The sequence below is a fragment of the Sorex araneus genome, chromosome 2 (genome assembly GCF_027595985.1).
Source record: "Sorex araneus isolate mSorAra2 chromosome 2, mSorAra2.pri, whole genome shotgun sequence".
NCBI classification, from domain to species: Eukaryota; Metazoa; Chordata; class Mammalia; order Eulipotyphla; family Soricidae; genus Sorex; species Sorex araneus.
The window spans coordinates 223758897-223777741 of NC_073303.1; the positions used below are offsets into that span (position 1 = coordinate 223758897).

At 50.5% G+C, this 18845-nt stretch overlaps 1 protein-coding gene across 1 annotated transcript in view; it reads left to right on the plus strand.

Moving 5' to 3' along the window:
- The window catches only part of ATP5MC2 (ATP synthase membrane subunit c locus 2), a 214826-nt gene that overhangs the window by 167322 nt on the left and 28659 nt on the right, over positions 1-18845 (plus strand). The gene's annotated exons all lie outside the window — the stretch shown is intronic.

An 18845-nucleotide genomic window follows, 5' to 3' on the forward strand; every position in this document is an offset into this window, starting at 1 on the left:
TTCCCTTCAGGGTGCCAGAGTAATCCACCCCCACTGTGCTCTCCCCCTCCCCTCCCCTGCTTCCAGCCCCACCTGGATGACATCTTACATCCTTCCTCCTTCCCTCACTCACTGTCTCCTAGCAACCCCATCTCATTCCCTGAATCCCTTCCAAGGAAATTAGAGATAATGGATCTCTCCTCTCTCCATCTCAACTCCTCTTTATTGATCCTCCTTTAATGAAAGTTAATTATAACAATGATTTAATTAATAGAATCCCTCTCTTCCTTTATTGCTTCCCGTATTAAGACTATTAATAAATACGAGCTGGGCTGACAGAGGCATCCATCACCCGCCCGGGATTCCCCCCAACCCTCCTGTTCCCCTCCCCCGGCCCCCCTCCCTCTCTTGGCCTATAAACTTGCCGGGGTAGTGGGGGTTAATCAGAGAGGAATTATGAGCCAACAGCCCCAGCAGGAGGTGCATTTAATAAAATCACTTGTGATTTATGTCTGCAGGAGGTTGGGGAAGGAAAAATCTGGAACCCAGACATCCTGGCTTCTCAAAGAGGGACCCCCTAGTGCGAAAGAGGAGGAAGGGAGACAGAAATGGGCCCTGCGCCCACCCCATAGCCCCTGCCTAGTCACATACACCCACACGGGAGCCGCAGAAACAGCAGAGGAGCACATGGTCAGGCCTTTGATGCTGAGCTGTCAGGGCCACGTACGGGTCAGAGCAGAGGTGTTTGCCCATCTCTCAAAAGTGTGCATTCATCACTCCCACTCCCGCTTCCTTCCTCCCCAGCCCAGTTTTTCACCTCCCAAACCTGCTTCACACTCTCTTCCACCGTGAAGCCCCCGTTCCCCCTCAGACCTTTCAACTCCAACACTTCCTTTTTTGTTTTATTTTGGCGCCACACCTGGTGGTACTCAGGAGTTACTCCTGGCATTGCTCAGAGGATCATCAAGGATGACAGGGATTGAACCCCAGTCAGTTCTGCCTGCAAGGCAAGCGCCCTCCCCACTGTACGATCGCTCCAACCCCTTCAACACTTCTTTTTCAGAATCTTCTTTATTGCCTGCTAGGTCTTCCCATGTGCTTTCCCACTAGGCCTTCTGAAGGAGTCAAGAACTCCTTCTCTTGGGGTTGAAGAGATAGTACGGAGGCTAAGGTGCTTGCCTCACATGCAGCCAACCCAGGTTCAATCCCCAGCATTCCGTATGGTTCCCTGAGCACTGTCAGGAGTGATTTCTGAGTGTAGAGCCAGGAGTAAGCCCCTGAACACTGACAGGTGCGGCCTTACTCCTGGCTCTGCACTCAGGGGACCCTATGGGATGCCAGGGATCCAACCCAGATTGACTGTGTGCCAGGCAAGCGCTTTAGCCACTATGCTATCTCTCTCACCCCAAACCCTAGTTCAGCATCTTAGCCCTGCTATACTATCCTTTCTTTAATGAATCACTCATCACCTGACCCTTCACCCTTGCAGAAACTGATGGATCTGAATAAGCTTGAGTCCTTCATCAGACCAAATAATAGCACATAGGCACTTGGATGTCAATATTTGGTGAGATGAAGACTCCACGCTCACCCATTCTCAGAACCTTGGAGGTCACTTGTGACCTGTTGGAACCGGAAATGTCATTGGTGTTCCAAGCAGGGTCTTCCCCATCCAGCCCCACCTTGCTTTCTTTTCCCATCCTTCCTAGGAGCCCTGCACCCCAGCTTTGCAACCACCCCCCATGCAAGGAGGCCCTGCTTTCCTCAGCAGAGTTCATCTCCTCCATGGACTGACCCCTTCCCTCAGTGACCCCCTTGGGAAAATATATCACATCCTTTTTACAGGTTCCTTCATACCATAAGTCACTTGTGGATTCGTTGTATATTTGTTATCTTATGTTCCTAAAGTCCAATACAGAGATGGTCACATATGACCAGTCCTACAAAAATTAATTTTAATTATATTAATAAGGTATCTTGTGTACATGAGACAATATGTCTAGGGGCCAGAGAGATGGTATAGTGGGCAGCACACTTGCCTTACATGTGGATGACCCAGGTTCAATGCTTGATACCACATATGGTTCCCCAAGCCTCGCCAGGAGTAATCTCTAAGCACAGATCCAGGAGTAATCCCTAAGCACAGCCGGTGTGGCCACCTCAAAATATAGACAGATATATATATATATATATATATGTACATATATATCCATAATAAAGGAAAACATAGTATTATTAGACTTAATAACAGTTTTTAAGAAACATACATTATCAAACAAAAATGCCAAGGAAATGCAAGGGGGAGCAAGAAGATCTGGAGGTAACACAAGGGCGAGTGTCAGAGGGGCCTTGGGGTCTGGGGTGTGGAGACGGGTATCTGTATATATCTAAAGCCCCAAAACTGTTGTAAGCATAGAACCCAAACTCACGATCACGAATCACAAAATCCTGTTGATCGTCGAGTTGCTTAAGCGGTCTCAGTAACCTCTACATTTGTCCTATCCCTGAGATTTTAGAAGCCTCTCTCTTCTCAGCCTTCCCAACGATGCCGCATTGGAGGCTCTTTCAGGGTCAGGGGAATGAGATTCAGCTGGTTACTGGCTTTGGCATATGAATACACCATGGGACGCTTGCGAGGCTGTCCCATGTGGGCAGGAAGCTCTTAGTAGCTTGCTAGGTTCTCCCAGAGGGAGAAGTAGGTTATAAGATATTGTGCGGCCGCTTTTCGGCCACGCGCTTCTGGGAGCTTGCTTTTATGTCTCTGGATGTTGGCCGTTGATGGGATTACACACACCTGGGTTCCTCTGCCAGTACCTTCATGGTGAGGTTTGTCTGAACGTGTGAAGAGGGGCCTTGAGCATGGTTGTGGCTAGGTTCCAGTGGTCTTCGGCTGCCGGAAGCTCTGCTCGGGGCGGGGAGGGAAGCTGGAGCCCATCCCCTCCGAGGGGCCCCGGGGAAGACAGCAGGCGTGCGGGCAAGAGACTCTCTGCCAGAGAGAATCTAAACTATAATAATTAAATTTAAAAATGTCTATCAAGGAGTTAGGTTGGGGTGAGAGGGAACCTGGGGTCGTGGGTGGAGGAAACTGGAGTTGGGAATATTGTATACCTGACACCCTCTCGTAAACAATTTTATAAAGTATGCTGTCTAAATTTAAATATACGTACATACCAAGCCCTGAAGATGACCCAGTGACTACAAGCACCTTCCTGGCAAGCAGGAGCTCATGGGCTTTGGGGGGAGCCACACATGTGTAAGGATAAGGGGACCATGTGGTCCCAAGGATCAGAGATCAAACCCAGAGCTCCCACATGCAAAGCAGTGCTTCAAGCTACCTCCCTGGCATAAAGATCTTTGTTGTTTCTTTTATTTGTTTCTTCTGGTTTTCTATTCTTCTGTTTTGTTTTTGTTTGGGGGCCACACCTGGCTGTGCTTACTCCTGGCTCTGTGCTCAGGGCTTGGGGACCATATGGGGTGCTGGGGATCCAACCTGGGTTGGATGCCTGTGAGACAAGTGCCTTACCTGCTGTGTGACCCCTTTGGCCCCAGAGACCTTTGTTTTTCGTTTGTCTGTTTGGATTTGGGCAGCACCAAGAATTGAACTCACGTATCCAAGAGGAGTTCTACACAGCTGAGCTACATTCCCGGGTCTTAGGACACCATGAATCTGATCCTCAGGGCTGCCTTCATGAGTAGCAACGTTCTCTGGAACCCCTAGGGCCACAAATGTGCTGCTTTCTCTGCCACTATGCAGCCAGGGATATCGCCCTCCAAGCCCCACAACTAAGAATGTACAACTCGCACTAAGTACAACAGCAACAAGGAAAGGGAAGGGAAGTGGCGCCGGGAGTGCAGGACCACAGGGACATGGACGAAGCTAGTGGTGGAGCATGTTCCTGTATTCAATTCCTAGCAAGGAAAAAAAGAGGTCTGGGGCTGGAGCAATAGCACAGCAGGTAGAGCGTTTGCCCTGCACACAGCCAAGCCGGGTTCAATTCCCAACATCCCATATGGTCCCCGGAGCACCGCCAGGAGTAATTCCTGAGTGCATGAGCCAGGAGTAACCCCCGAGCATCACTGGCTATGACCCAAAAAGCAAAAAAAGAGGTCTATACTAGTCCTGTGGCTAGGGAGTTAGTTCAAAGGAATGAGAAGACCAGGCATGGGCTAGGATACTCCTAGCATCCCGTGTCCCCTGCCCACATACTTCCAGGTGATCTGTAAGCACTACCGCTAGGCCTAAGCACTGACCTACCACACTGTCAGGTGTGCCCCCCAAGGGCCCCACCAAGTGCCACAGAGGGAGACCCTATCAAAAGAAAAATTATTGAGCCACAAGGTCAAGAGAGTTAGTTCAGCTGGTAAAGTGCTTTCCTTGGACATGGCCAACCCAGGTTCAATCCTCAGCATCCCATATGGCCCCCTAAGCACAACCAGGAGAAATTCCTGAGTGCAGAGCAAGGGGTAACCCCTGAGCATCTCCAACTGTGGCCCAAAAAGAAACAAACAAAAAATTACTAGGACAGAGATAGAACAGGGGGTAAGGTACTTTCCTTGCATGTGGCCAACCCTTGTTCAATCTTTAACACCACCTGGTTCCCCAAGCACCGTGAGGAATATCCTCAAACACAGGGTCAGGAGCAGCTCCTGAGCACGGCCCCGGTGTAGTCCCCAAACCAAAGTAATAATTAAATATTAAAATTACTAAGTGCGGGGCTGCAGCGATAGCACAGCGGGTAGGGGGTTTGCCTTGCACGCAGCTGAGCCAGATTCGATTCCCAGCATCCCATATGGTCCCCCAGCACCGCCAGGAGTAATTCCTGAGTGCAGAGCCAGGAGTAACCCCTGTGCATCGCCGGGTGTGACTCAAAAAAGAAAAAAAAAATTACTAAGTGCATTGAAGTACCCTATAGGGCCTGAGGGAAGAAAATATGACGTCAGTTAAAATAGACATTCATGTATTAATTTTTAAAAATGCATGGACAGAATTCTCCTTCAAGATCAGGTACTCAGAGCAGAAGGAAACTGAAAGCCCTTCCCTCAAAGAACTCCTAGCTGATGCAAGTTCACAAAGACCAGAAAGCAGGAGAAACACTGCTTTAGCAGCAGGGACACTGTGCTCAGGGGCCATCGAGGAGGAGCGTTTGGCCCGGACTTCCCATGGGAGACAAAGTAGAGGCCTGGTTGTAAAAAATGAGTAGAGGTTAGCCAAGTGCATGCAGGCAGAAGGGACAAAATGTGCAAAGCTGTAACTTTGTTTCCAAAGTCCAAACATCCAGGATGGTGCTGCAAAGTGAGGACCGCACACCGTGTGACGTGAGACCCAGGAAGATGGAGAGCTCACATTGCTCCCACATTCACTCAACAAACACTGAGTGCTGGGGCTGCAGCAATAGCACAGCGGGTAGGACGTTTGCCTTGCATGGGGCTGACCCGGGTTCGATTCCCAGCATCCCATATGGTCCCCTGAGCACCGCCAGGGGTGGTTCCTGAGTGCAGAGCCAGGAGTAACCCCTGTGCATCACCAGGTGTGACCCCAAAAAGCAAAAAAAAAAAAAAAAAACCAACCACTGAGTGCCTGCTATCTGCTATGAGCCCTGGGTTGTTCCAGGTACCTGGAAACAACATGATCAGAACAGATGGGAATGCCTGCCCTCCGGGACTGGCACCCTATTGCCAGATCATGAAATCCCCGAGGAACCAGTGAGGAGCCTATGGTAATCGTCCAGCCCAAAGGGAAGCAGTGTCGAAGAGACAGGATGCTGTAGGATGCAGAATGGATGGGACTTGGTGATAATTAGATAGGATAAGCGAGCAGACGGGGTCAAGTTGATCCCAGGTTTCTAGTTTCAATGATGAGATAACCAGAGATGCCTTTCACCAAATAAATAATACAAAATGGAGAAATACAGCCGAGGAAAATGTTGGCACAATTTTGACTTGAATTCCCAATGTCTTTGGGATCTTCTGAAAGAGCGAGAGCCAGGGCTGGGGCTGGGGTTATGGGCCAAGGATACAGCACGTGCTTCCCATTTGTGAGGACCTGGGTTCAATCCTAAGAGAGACAGGCAGACAGAGAGAGAAACAGAGACAGAGAGAAGGAGGGAAGGAAGGAGGAAGGAGGGAGGGAGGGAGGTGCAGTAGGCAACTGGATAGATATTTAAGTCTGGAGCTCAAGAGAGTTTGGGGCTGAATCTGGAGTTTTTGGATCCTTGAAAGTCAAAATAAGGCAAGGAAAGTGATTCTCCCTGCACGATTCTCCTTGAAGCAAGGCCAAGAGCAGAACCCAGAAGACAGTGCACAGGGAAGGGAAGCCTGGAGGCCTTGAGACAGGAGGAAGACAGGGGTGGAGGAAGGAACTCAGGAGGGAGGCAGGGGAGGAGAGAGGGAAGCAGTGGCCCTCCAGTGACTCCTAGAAATGTGTGCAGCCTGGTGGGCGCTGGAGCCTGGGAGAGGAACCTGAGGAGCACGGAGCAGGCAGAAGCTTGGGTACAGCTGGACTTTATGAGGGATACCCAATTCTGATCTCCAGACTCACATTTCAAAACAAGGGCTCCTGAGTCACCACACAAGAAAAAGCAAGGGCAGGAGCCAACATGTCTGGGTACAGCATCAAAGATCCTGCTGTCCCTGCCTTGCCAGGTGTGCAGCGTGGCTCAAAATACTTTAAAGCCTAATCCTGGGCTGAGCTGCCCGTGACCACCAACCCCTTGTGAACTGGACACTTAAAATGGGACCGGTGAGCCAGAGCGAGAAGCGGTACTTCCATGGGCAGAGCACTTGCCTTGCACGTGACTGACATGGTTTCAATCCACAGCGCGACATACGGTCCCCTGAGGCCCACTAGAAGTGATCCCTGAGCATAGAGCCAGGAGTGAACCCTGAGCACTGCTGCTTATGCCCTTGCACCACCCCCCTCAAAAAAAAAAAATGGGCTGGTGCAGAGCAGGGAGACAGTTTAAAGACCTGGAGTGGCCGCCTTACATGCTGAGGCACTGCGCACTGCCAGGGGGAGCCCTGCACCACCTCACCTGAGCACCAGAGCTTCAGACCCCGTCATCCAGCTGGACCAAGTGTCACCAGGAATTCCCCTTGAGACTCCTGAGTACTGGTAGTGATGCCTCCCCAAAATAGAACAAAATAAAATTATTTTATTTTGAGTTTTGAGCCATACCCAGCAGTGCTCAGGGCTTACTCCTGGATCAGCACTCAGGGACCACTCCTGGTGGGAACATATACAATGCCAGGGATTGAACCCAGCTTGGCCACATGCAAGGCAAGCACCCTAACCACTATACTCTCATACTCTCTCTCTCTTTCCTCCCCCACCCCAGATTTTTTTTGGCCACACCCAGCTGTGCTCAGGGCTTACTCCTGGCTCTGAGCTGAAAGATCTCTTCCAGAGGGCTCAGAGGATCGTATTTGTTTCCAGGGAGCAAACCTGTGTTAGCCCACGTGCAAGGGAAGCATCCTGCCTATTGTACTATCTCTCTGGCCCCAACCACTCTCTCTGGCCCTCTTAAATAAAATATTTTAATATGGGACTGGAGAGATAGTACAGCAGGTAAGATGTTTGCATGGCATGCAACTGACCACAGTTCAATCCCTGGCATCTCATACGGTCCCCCAAGCATCACCAGGAGTAATTCCTGAGCACAAAGCCAGGAGTAACCCCTGAGCATTTCCCAGTATGGCCCCAAAGCAGAAAAATGAAAATAATATGGCTTATTTGAATTGAGAGATTATAAAGGCAAGTTGCAGAAAATATTCCAAAGATGTGGTACAAATTAAAAAGGGGGAAAGAAGGTTTAGAGAGAGCACTCAACAGACCAAGCGCAGGTTTTGCAGACAGGCATACTGGGCTCCATCCCTGGGCACACGGATCATAGACCCCCTGAGCAACACTGAATAAGCCCTGAGTACAGTGGGTGTGGCTCAAAAATAGCACTGTAGCACTGTCGTCCCGTTGTTCACTGATTTGCTCCAGCGGGCACCAGTATGTCTTCATTGTGACACTTGTTGTAACTGTTTTTGGCATGTCGAATACGCCACGGGGAGCTTGCCAGGCTCTGCCGTGCGGGCAGGATACTCTCGGTAGCTTGCCGGGCTCTCCAAGAGGGATGGAGGAATCGAACCCAGGTTGGCTGCATGCAAGGCAAACGCCCTACCTGCTCCAGTCCTGGCCCAAAAATAAACAAGTAAATAAATGGGGGATCACAACTGACTGTACTCAAGGTTTTATCCTAGCTCTGTACTCAAGGGTCGCTCCTGGAGGTACATGGGGGGACCATAGGCGATGCTGGTGATCAGGCCAGAGTTAGCTACATACGAAGCAAATGCCTAAACCCTATACTATCTCTCTGGCCTCTAACTTTTTGGGGGGCCTAGGGCACACCCAATGGTGCTCAGGACTTAATTTTGGCTCTGTGCTCAGGGATCACTCCTGGCCCGTGCTTAAGAGACCATATGTGGTACCAGGGATTGAACTGGGGTATGATGCATGCGAGGCAAGTGCCCTACCCTGTGTCATCACCTCCATCTCTTTTTTTACTGTTTTTTGGCAAGAAGAGGCTTTTGAGCCACACTTAATGGTACTCAGAGGCTCCATCCAGCTCAGGCTCTGAGGTCACTCCCAGAGGTGCTTGGGGAGCCGTGTGTTGTCCAGGGACTGAACTCGGCCTCCTGCATTTAAGATTCGCTCTCAGCCCATGAAGGAGCGATCTCTCGGGCTCTCCTTTCACTTTCTAAATGTGAGTACTGACGAATTATGCACATGGCCCAGATTGCTTCCACTACACAGCGCTCGCCTAAACCCTGAGTAGAATACAAAGAGCCTTGAATCCTGAGAGCTCCGAGACTTTTCACATCCTTCCTAGAAGGAAGAAAACTGCTCGACATTCCCAACACTGCCCTCTGTGTGCATGCCTTTACCCTCTGCACTCAATGCCCTACTCTGTGCAGAGTCCAGGGCTTAGGAGCCTATACCCAGGTTCCCTGTCCTGGTCATTACATTTATTTCCCTTACTATTGGGCTGGAGCGATAGCACAGTGGGTAGGGCATTTGCCTTGCACGCGGCCGACCCGGGTTCAATTCCTCCGTCCCTCTCGGAGAGGGCAAGCTAGCGAGAGTATCCCGCCCACATGGCAGAGCCTGGCAAGCTACTCGTGGCGTATTTGATATGCCAAAAACAGTACAAGTCTCACAATGGAGATGCTACTGGTGCCCACTCGACCAAATCGATGAACAAGGGGAAAACAGTGCTACAGTGCAATTATTGGTAATCAGGTGAGAATAAAAATAACCTCTTTTTAAAGTCATTTGGGGGTGATTTAGGGCCACACCAAGCAGTGCTCAGGGGTTACTCCTGGTTTTGCACCCAGGAATCATTCCTGGAAGGTTCAGGGAACCATACAGGATGTTGGGGATCGAACCTGCATCGGCCATGTGCAAGGCAAATATCCTACCTGCTGTCCTGTCACTCTAAGTCTATAATACTTTTTCTGATTTAGTGACCGGAATCTTGTTCCCAATCCTAAATTTAGAAGTTATATCTGCATCATTTCCTCCATTTCTCAACTCCTTTGCGTTTCTGAAGCGGGACATCACCCAAGTGGATAGATAGAGCATGCTGAGGCAATCGCACGGACGCTGACATCTCCGGATCCAATCTGCCCTACTTCCTGTCATCTGGGTCAAAATGCTTCATCTCTTTAAGTTCTCATCTGAAAAACATGAATGGCTGATCTGGAAAAGTTCCTACAATATTCCATGAAATCAGCTGTGTCAAGTGACTTGCACAGAGCCTGGCCCCATGGCGGGTGTTTCCTCATTTTGGTATTTCCACTTTGTATCTCAGTGCTGCCTATTCGGAGAAAGAGAGGAAGAATCAGAGCCAACTCAGAGTCGTCTACATGAACTCACAGAACCTCAAGACTAAAAGGGAACATCAAGATTTATTTCCAACTGCTTATTCCAGGCAGAAATTCCCTGGACTCCACTCCTCATTGGTAGTCATCCAGCCTCTGCTTAAACATCTCCAGGGGCCATTCATTGGTTCACTCAATAAACAAGAACAAGCTTCAGAGGAAGACAGACACAGATCTGTGGCTGAGGGGCTTGGTACCAGCTCCTTAGGACAGGCCAAGGAATTTCTATGAAAGAAGGTAAATGCAGTCTGTGCCAATTTGCAGCATCCCAACCGCCAAAAGTCTGGCAAATTAATCAATGTTCAACAAAGGACAACTTGAATATTAACCACCCTCACCTCCCCCCTCAGTTCAATTTCATTTTCTTATTTCATGGGAAATGGTCAAGGTCCTTCCCACACCAGATCTTGGTTCATCCTTAAGGGGAGGAGACGTTGGCGGCGGGGGGTGGGGTGGGGGGTAACTCCTGGTAGAGGTTATTCCTAGCTCTCCTGGCTGTGGTCAGGGGATCATATGGGTTGCTGGGGACAGAACTTGGGTCAGTTGCGTACAAAGCAAGCGCCCTACCCACTGTACTATCACTCCAACTCCATGTAGGAGGAAACTTTTGTAGTAATTTCCAAATTCCGAGAGGCTGGAGGCAAGAAAGAGACCCAGGTGCGAAAACCACTGGATAAGCCACGGGGTCTTCCAGCTTCTTCTTTACTGTCGATGGTTGGTGCCCTCACGATCCACCCACCCACGCTAACTGCCAGCCAGTCTCCCCCCTCCCCCCCACCACCAGCCTGCACATCTGTACTCTCAAGAGTGAGCCAAATGCTTCCCACTTGGTGTTTCTGTCTCCCTGTAGTCCCCTTCCCTCTCACCTTCCTTCATCTTCTGTGTTCATCTCTGCTTCAACTGTCCCTCCCAGCACTTGGATGTTTAGTATCTGTCTTTTTGAAGCCTGTCTGCCTCCCTCTCTGCCTCCCTCTCTTTCATCCTCCTCAATTTCTTGGTCGGTTTCCATTTTCCTGTCTCCAGCCTCATTCTCTTCCCCAGCTGCCGCAAAGCCATAAACCCCGGCCGGCCCTTGCAGCAGGCAGCCGCCAATCACCGGGCTCGGGAGCTGCAGGGAGGGAGCGGCCGAGACATGGGGGCTTGGGCAGCTGTTGCTACAGCAGCGGAGGGGGAGGCAGAAAGAAGGAGAGGGATGCCATTCCCAAGAGGCAGCCCCAGGGTCCCTCCCTCCCGAAAGCAGGCAGCTGACTCTCTTGGGGGGGTGGTGAATCAGGGCCCTGGGTTCCTCACTTGTATCCCCAAACCAGGATTTCTCAGCCCCAACTCCAGATCGCAGATGACTCCCCCAGAAACCTCCTCCTCCTCCCTTCATAGGCCTCCCAAGAGGACGGAGCTCAAAGGCCCTCCTGGGTCTGAGGATTTCTGGGACAAACGCTTCTGGGAACATTGGGAGGGCACAAAGATGGCCAAGACGAGGTGTGGTGAAGGAGATATTGGGGAGCAGCAAGGACAGGGAGAAGCCTGCTCTCTCCTAAGGCTGAACCAGAAACTAGACCCTGCGGAAGCTAGCCGAGATACCCACGAAAGCTTCTGCCACTCAAGCCCTTCCTGAAGTAGGGCTGGGCTGGGGTCCCTGGGCCCCAGCCTGAGCCAGAGTTTTCCCTCTTTCAGGGCTGTCTACTAGGCAACTGCCCAGCTCCTTGCCAGAAACCGATGGGGTTTTGGGACTGGAGGGATAGCACAGCGGGTAGGGCGTTTGCCATGCACGTGGCTGACCCGGGTTCGATTCCCAGCATCCCATATGGTCCCCTGAGCACCGCCAGGAGTGATTCCTGAGTACATGAGCCAGGAGTGCCCCGTGCATCGCCGGGTGTGACCCAAAAAGAAAAAAAAAACGGTGGGGTTTTGCAGGGGCAGGGGCTGGACTGGGAAAACAGGGGAGGGGGAGGGATTGCGGCCGATTTCAGGAGAAACCATGGAGAAACCTTTCCCCGGTGAGGGCCCGCGGCTGCGGCCCGGTCTATGATAATTCCTGGTGTGCCGGCGACCCCTGCTGGCCGCACACTCCACTGCCGCGGAGATGCGCCACCGCGAGGGCCCGGCTGAGGGAGATGCACCCGGAGAAAGCGCGTGTGTCCCTGTGCCAGGGTGGTGGGGCCCGTGCCCGGCGCCCCTGGAGTGTGGCGGAGCACAGAATCCCAGCGTTCGGGCTCTGCCTTCCTCGGGCCCCGCGGGGTGTGTGGGCATTGGGGAAGGTGCAGTCTGGAGCCACTCATGCGTGTCACATCAGAAGTCTAGATACGCTGGCTAAGGCTCTGCAGGAACCAGTCCCAGCTCCCCGGGAGGACGGCTTGGGACTGGCCTAAATTCCAGGTCTCTGGGTCTGGAGCGATAGCACAGTGGGTAGGGCGCTTGCCTTGCACGTGGCTGCCCAGGGTTCGATCCCCAGCATCCAGCACCACCAGGAGTAATTCCTGAGTGCAGAGCTAGGAGTAAGCCCAGAGCATTGCCGGGTGTGGACCCCAAACAAATAACAATAATAACAATACAATACAATCCCCCAGTAACTAGCTGTAGGACTTCAGGCAAGTCCAGTCTCCCCAGATGAGCACAGGCCCTGTGAGCAGTTATCACAGGGCCTGGGGATGAAAAGCCTGGCTCTGCACTCAGGAATTACTCCTGGCAGTGCTCAGGGGACCATATGGGATGCTGGGAATCGAACCCGGGTCCCTTCATGTAAAGCAAACGCCCTACCTGCTGTGCTATTGCTCCAGCCCCATGCCGAATTTTCTGCTGCTTCCCTCTCCCTTTATCTACTTTGCACCCCCATACCCAGGCAGGAATTTCAAAAGGCAAATAAACCAAGGATGATGTTGACAATGCTGATGGCAGAGGTTTATACTGACATCACTCTGGCAACTCGTTCTAAACATATTTTTAATGCATGGCTTTTTCTTTTTTTATTATCCAAGCACATCGTGATCCGATTTTATTGGGATAGAAATATCCTGGTGGGCCAGAGCGATAGTACAGCGGGTAGGGCATTTGCCTTCCACTGCTCAACCTGGGTTAGATTCCTGGCATCCCATACAGTCCCCTGAGCACTGCTAGGACTAATTCCTAAGTGCAGAGACAGGAGTAACCCCTGTGCATTTCTGGGTGTGGTGCAAAAAGAAAAAAAAGAAGAAATATTCTGGTGTAGGCCAGCGATACAGCTCAGTAATAGAGCATGTTTTTTACATGGATGAGACTCTGGGTTTGCTCCCTAGCACAGAAAGAAAGAAAGAGAGAAAGAAAGAAAGAAAGAAAGAAAGAAAGAAAGAAAGAAAGAAAGAAAGAAAGAAAGAAAGAAAGAAAGAAAGAAAGAAAGAAAGAAAGAAAGAAAGAAAGAAAGAAAGAAAGAAAGAAAGAAAGAAAGAAAGAAAGAAAGAAAGAAAGAAAGAAAGAAAGAAAGAAAGAAAGAAAGAAAGAAAGAAAGAAAGAAAGGAAGAAAGAAAGAAAGAAAGAAAGGAAGGAAGAAAGAAAGGAAGGAAGGAAGAAAGAAGGAGGGAGGAAAGAGGGAGGGAGGGAGGGAAGGAAGGAAGGAAGCAAGGAAGGAAGGAAGGAAGGAAGGAAGGAAGGAAGGAAGGAAGGAAGGAAGGAAGGAAGGGTCTTGGTGTGCAGTTGGATGTCTAGATGGCCTTATGAAGTGATAACAAGGCATGACAAATCTTTCTTTATTGTGATACATTTTCATTGCTCAGGTTAATCAGGAATTACCCATTAGAACAAGGGCTTAAGATAAGTACATGACAGTCATCTGTGGAGATCAGAATCTCCTGATTTTCCAATGGGTATCTAATTGTTATTGCTGTTGTGGGGGGATCATTAATGCTTTGATTGAACCGGCCTTAAAACATTAGAAGAACTCAAGGAGAAAAGACAGATTTCAATTCCACAGCAGAATATTCTAAGCCCTGCAGCTGTCCGGTGAGAGGGCCAAACTGCTTCTAAGAGCTCCGTTTCAGCAGCAGCGTGGAAGCAGAGACTGGCTGGCTCCCAGCAGGCTCACTGTGAAAGCAATTCGGCTGCAGAGGGAGATTGGATAAGAGACCCTCTGAGGTCCCTTCGCAAATACACTCCAGTGCATAATAAATACTTAGCTCGGAAGAAGAGTTGTTCCAAATGGCAATACTACCTCAACTGTGGTCTCTGTCAGAGTGGGGTAGAGGTGGGAGGACGATAATAATAACAACCAGATATTCTCCTCTATGAGGCCGTTTTTCCCAACAAAATCCAAGAGTTTTCCCTTTCTAACTACCCAGCCCTGGTCCCTATTGGCTTTTTTTTTTTTTCACAGTTTTATTTTTCTTCTTAGCTTAAAAGAATTCACCTTCAAGATATTTTTAAAGGTTTCTTTTTCTTCTTTGTACTGAGTGGGAAGTTTCACCCGTATGCTAAGGAGGGGGATGAGGAGAGGGTGGCTGGGTCGAGACTCTTTGGTACCAGAGATAGAACACAGGCTTCTAGCATGCAAGTGGGCACATTGAGCTACCTCTCCACTTCAAGAAACCTTTTTTTTTTGTGGGGGGGGGGGCTGGAGTGATAGTATAGCGGGCAGGGCGTTTGCTGAACTGGGTTCAATTCCCAGCATCCCATATGGTCACCTGAGCACCGCCAGGAGTAATTTCTGAGTGCAAAGCCAGGAGTAACCCCTGAGCATCGCCGGGGTGTGACCCAAAAAGCAAAAAAATACCAAGTTTTTTTTTGGTGGGGGGGGGTACTTACTCCTGGCTGTGCACTCTGGGATCACTACTTGCAGGCCTGGGGGATCATATGGAGTGCCAGGAATTGAACCCCAGTCAGTTGCATACTAGGCAAGCGCCCTACCCACTATGCTATTGCCCCAGCACCACAAGAAAATTTTCTTTAAAAAAGGGCTTTGTCGCTTGGCATGCAGCGTCCTACAGCTCATCACTGGAGAAGCTTCTCTGAAGGTGCAGAGCATTGGAAACTATGAGGCGGACAGGGAGGTATTTTCTCATGATCATGAAGCCAACTCAGATACTGCTTCTGCAATTGCTTTTGCCATTGGTGATCACTCTTCCCTTTCTTTGGAGAATACAGGGGCCCAGGCAGCCTGGATGGCATTTCTTTATAAAAATGGGAGGAATCCTTCTCTCGCTTTAACCCTAAAAGATGAGCAGGCAACAGGAGAAGGGAGAAACAAACATTCGCTGAGTTTCCACTTAGTGCAAATGCTGTAATTTTTGCATAACTTGTGTGTATGCCTGCTTTCGAGCAGTAAATGTGTATGTGTGTATATGCCATTTGGGCACAATGGGTCTCTAGGAATTCTTTACCAAGACATCTGAAAGATGTTTGTATTTTGCTTCCCAAGAGGGAATCTGTTGGCCTCCTCCAAAGATTTGAATACTCTCTGTCTGCAGGACAGCCAGGAGCTAGTCTGACTGACTCCAAGTTCTCTGTGCAGGATCTCAGGCTTGTCTGTCCCCACCTAGGCAGGAGAGTGTTGTCGCGTCAGGACTCTTCTGTCCCCTCGCCTTCCATGTATGCATCACTGCACTCTTATCTGTCATGGCACATGCAGGTCCATGCCCAACTACCCCACATAAAGTTATGTATGTCCTGCAGCTCCTACTCCCGCCTCTGTGAAGAGTCCTTGGCACCCTCCCCTCCTGGTCACCCCCACTCCTCACTTTCCATGCCAGGAGAGATCTAATTACACAGAAATTAGTACAGAGAAGGATCGTTTGCTTTTATGGCATCAGCACCAGGGCAGCTGTAAATCTGGGGCCGCTGCTGCAGCCGCCTCTGGGCACTGTGCAGGCTGGAAGGGGGCTCTTACACACACACACACACACACACACACACACACACACACACACACACACTTTGCTCTATCTCTGTCCAGCCAAATGGAGGATATTTCCCTGCCCAGGACCCCAGGACCCAATAGGTACTCATCTTGACAGTAAAGAAAGGGGAGGGCGTGGGCAGTCAAAAGATGACACATAATAGTTGCTCAATAAATGTTCTCGAATGAGGGTACAATCCCAGAAAAACTAACTCCACCCAACTACCCCGTTCCAATGGCCAAGGGATGAATACCGAGCTCTCTCTCAAAATCTTGAAGCACTTTAAGATCATTTCCCCCACTTTTTTTAAAAAAATGAACTCAGATACAATGTTGGGATAATCTTTGAGACGTAGCCTCAAGCAGCCTGAGATAAGAACGAACCCCACTATTAGAGGCTGACTAGCTGTATGACTTTGGGTATCTCACACGCAAACTCATCCCATCTCGGTTTCCTAATCTGTGAAACGACAGTGACGAAACCTACCTTTTCAGGTTATATAAGATACTCATGAAGAAACACTGGCCCAACAGGAAAGTGGGCCACTCGTTGCCGTTGCCTTGCTAGCGTAGCGAACCCTTCCATTTTCCATCACTCCTTAACTACCTTCTCTCTCCACCAATCACCCTCCTCTATTACCCCCAGACAATCTGGAGTGATAAAATATGCAGGCAGAGTGTGCCAGATCTCCTATGAATGTTTCTTTCTGTTGAGACTCTTTCAGAAGTCAAGAGTGAGGGACAAGTGACTCCTTGAGTACCTGGAAACAGTTTCACCCACAGCATCTATGGCAGAGAGCGTTTTGGTCTGCGGTATTTTCATGGAGGGTACAGATGTGTTCCTTGGCATACAGGAGAGACTCATAACTGCTCAACCGAAATAAAAGGGGAGCAGGAGAGGGAGAACAGAATTGGAGACAGGACACCCCAAACTATCCCAAAGTAAGGAACACCCCAAGGAGTTAGAGACAGAAGCCACATATCCAGGCTCCCAATTTCCTGCCAATAGTTCCTAAGACCAGGAACTCCTCCCTCCTGATCACTCCGACTCTAGGAGAGATGTATGTAGGTAGCTCTAGAGAGTGGTGTGTAGACCAGGAAAAGGAACCTCAAAGGAAAGAAGGTGAGTGCCCCTTCCCCCACCCCCACCCCAGGCTGCCTGGATTCCCAAACACCTTTTGGGTGGGCAGAAGCCCCCTGGTCCCCCCCCACCATTCCGGCTCAAAAAGCAGGCGGCAGGGGGCAAGCTGAGGCACGCAGTCGCCTGTGTCCAGCCCCTCACCCCCAGTCCGCGTCCCAGGAGGGAGAGGATTTGGCGTGAAGGGCACCGCGGCTGGGGGATCTCTGGCCCGTGCCTCTCCCCACCCCCAGCCCCAACTCGGGCTGCAGTCTCTCCTCGTTGTAGCAGAGCGAGAGCAAAGGGACGGGCAGTAAAGATGAGTGATGGCGCGGAGACAAGCAGAAATACACCATCATGAAAATGCTAATGACTCCTTGCTCTCTTTCTTTATGGTTGGAGTAATACAGACTTCAATCATAAAAACAATCTCCCAACATTTTAATGGGCTCCATCATGCCCGCACTTGTCGGTATATTTGAAGAATAAATCACCCTCCCCGCTCGGAATGAATTCGCTGTCAAACTCGGCTCCCTCGGAGAAAATGGATGGGGAGCGAGGATGGAGGTTGCTTTTTTTTTTTTTTTTTAGGGGTCCTCTCCCCACCTAAACCGGGCTTAGATTGTTGTGCTAGACGCCTTGGATCCTAAGTGAAGCGGGTGGAGGGGGCGAAATCTGGAACTGGAGTTGTCCTCGGGAGGTTTGGGGGTAACGAGATCAGGGACTGAAGGACCCCGCACCGCAAAGCCGCCCTGTGGGTGGAGGTCAATGAGAGCCGGGAGCGTTGGACAAGAGGGGGAAGCCTTGACATTGAACCGAATGTATGCAAGATGCAAAAAATATATACAAATCCGCATTATTTCTGCGTTATTTGATCTGTCCACCTAGGCCTCAGGCAGATGTGCCGGGTGGGGAAAATGAGGGTGGGGGTGCGGTGGGGGGGATTAAGAAATCTCTCTGGGAAATGAGGCAGAGGGCAAGAAACCAGCCCAAGAGTTCCCGCTCGCTCGGATCTTGCAGGTTTCCGCGCAGTAAGCCACAGGTCCACATCTGCGGGAACTGGCTGCGAGTCTCGTGTAATTCTCATTTCCATACAGGTGGCCGTCAGCCAATGAGAGCCTGGGATGCGCATACAGCGAGCAGCCAATCCCAGTTAAGGATGAGCCGAGCTGCCAGCCCTAATTGCATCTTGATTGGTTGTGATGTTGCTGGGCAAAAAATGGGGTCTCGGAGATGGATGCCCGAAAGACAGAAGAGACAGGTAGATAGGAAAGCATCGGGAAGCCTAGACTCTTGGGTTGACATTTTTTTTCCCCTTCCCAGGCTCCTTTATTCTCCAAAGATTAATAGGGTCAGGAGAATGACTCTCCCTTTTTTCCTTTCTCTTTCTCTCCTTTGAGTGGGATCAGTCAAATAGTTACACCTCTCCCCCAAACGTCCTCCGAGAAATCTGGCTACTTGGGGGAAACCGCTCAAAATTCCCCCCTACGATTTTCAACTCCTCGCCCTATTTTGCCATTAGGGAAGTCCTTCCTGTGCCTATATTGCAGCAGTCAGGAGCCATTTTTCTAACATGCCAGAAAGGAGAGAAACCTTGCACCCACATAAATTCCTCCACGTTCCCAAGCACGGCGTCGAAGAGACTTCCCTAGCTCCTGGCCTCTCCCCTGCGACCCAGGGGTGCCCAGCAGACCCCGAAAGGGAACCAGATGGCCTCAGTGTGTACCCCCCCCCCACACACGGGGCTATTGTTTAGGGCTGGAGCGATAGTGGTACAGCGGGTGGGGCGATTGCCTTGCACGCGGCTGACCCAGGTTCCATCCCTGGCATCCCAGATGGTCCCCGAGCACCGCCAGGAGTAATTCCTGCGTGCAGAGTAACCCCTGCGCGTCATCGGGTGTAACCCCAAAACATAAGGAGGGGAGGCAGGGGCCTTATTAATGGCCTTTCCCAAACCCTCCGTTT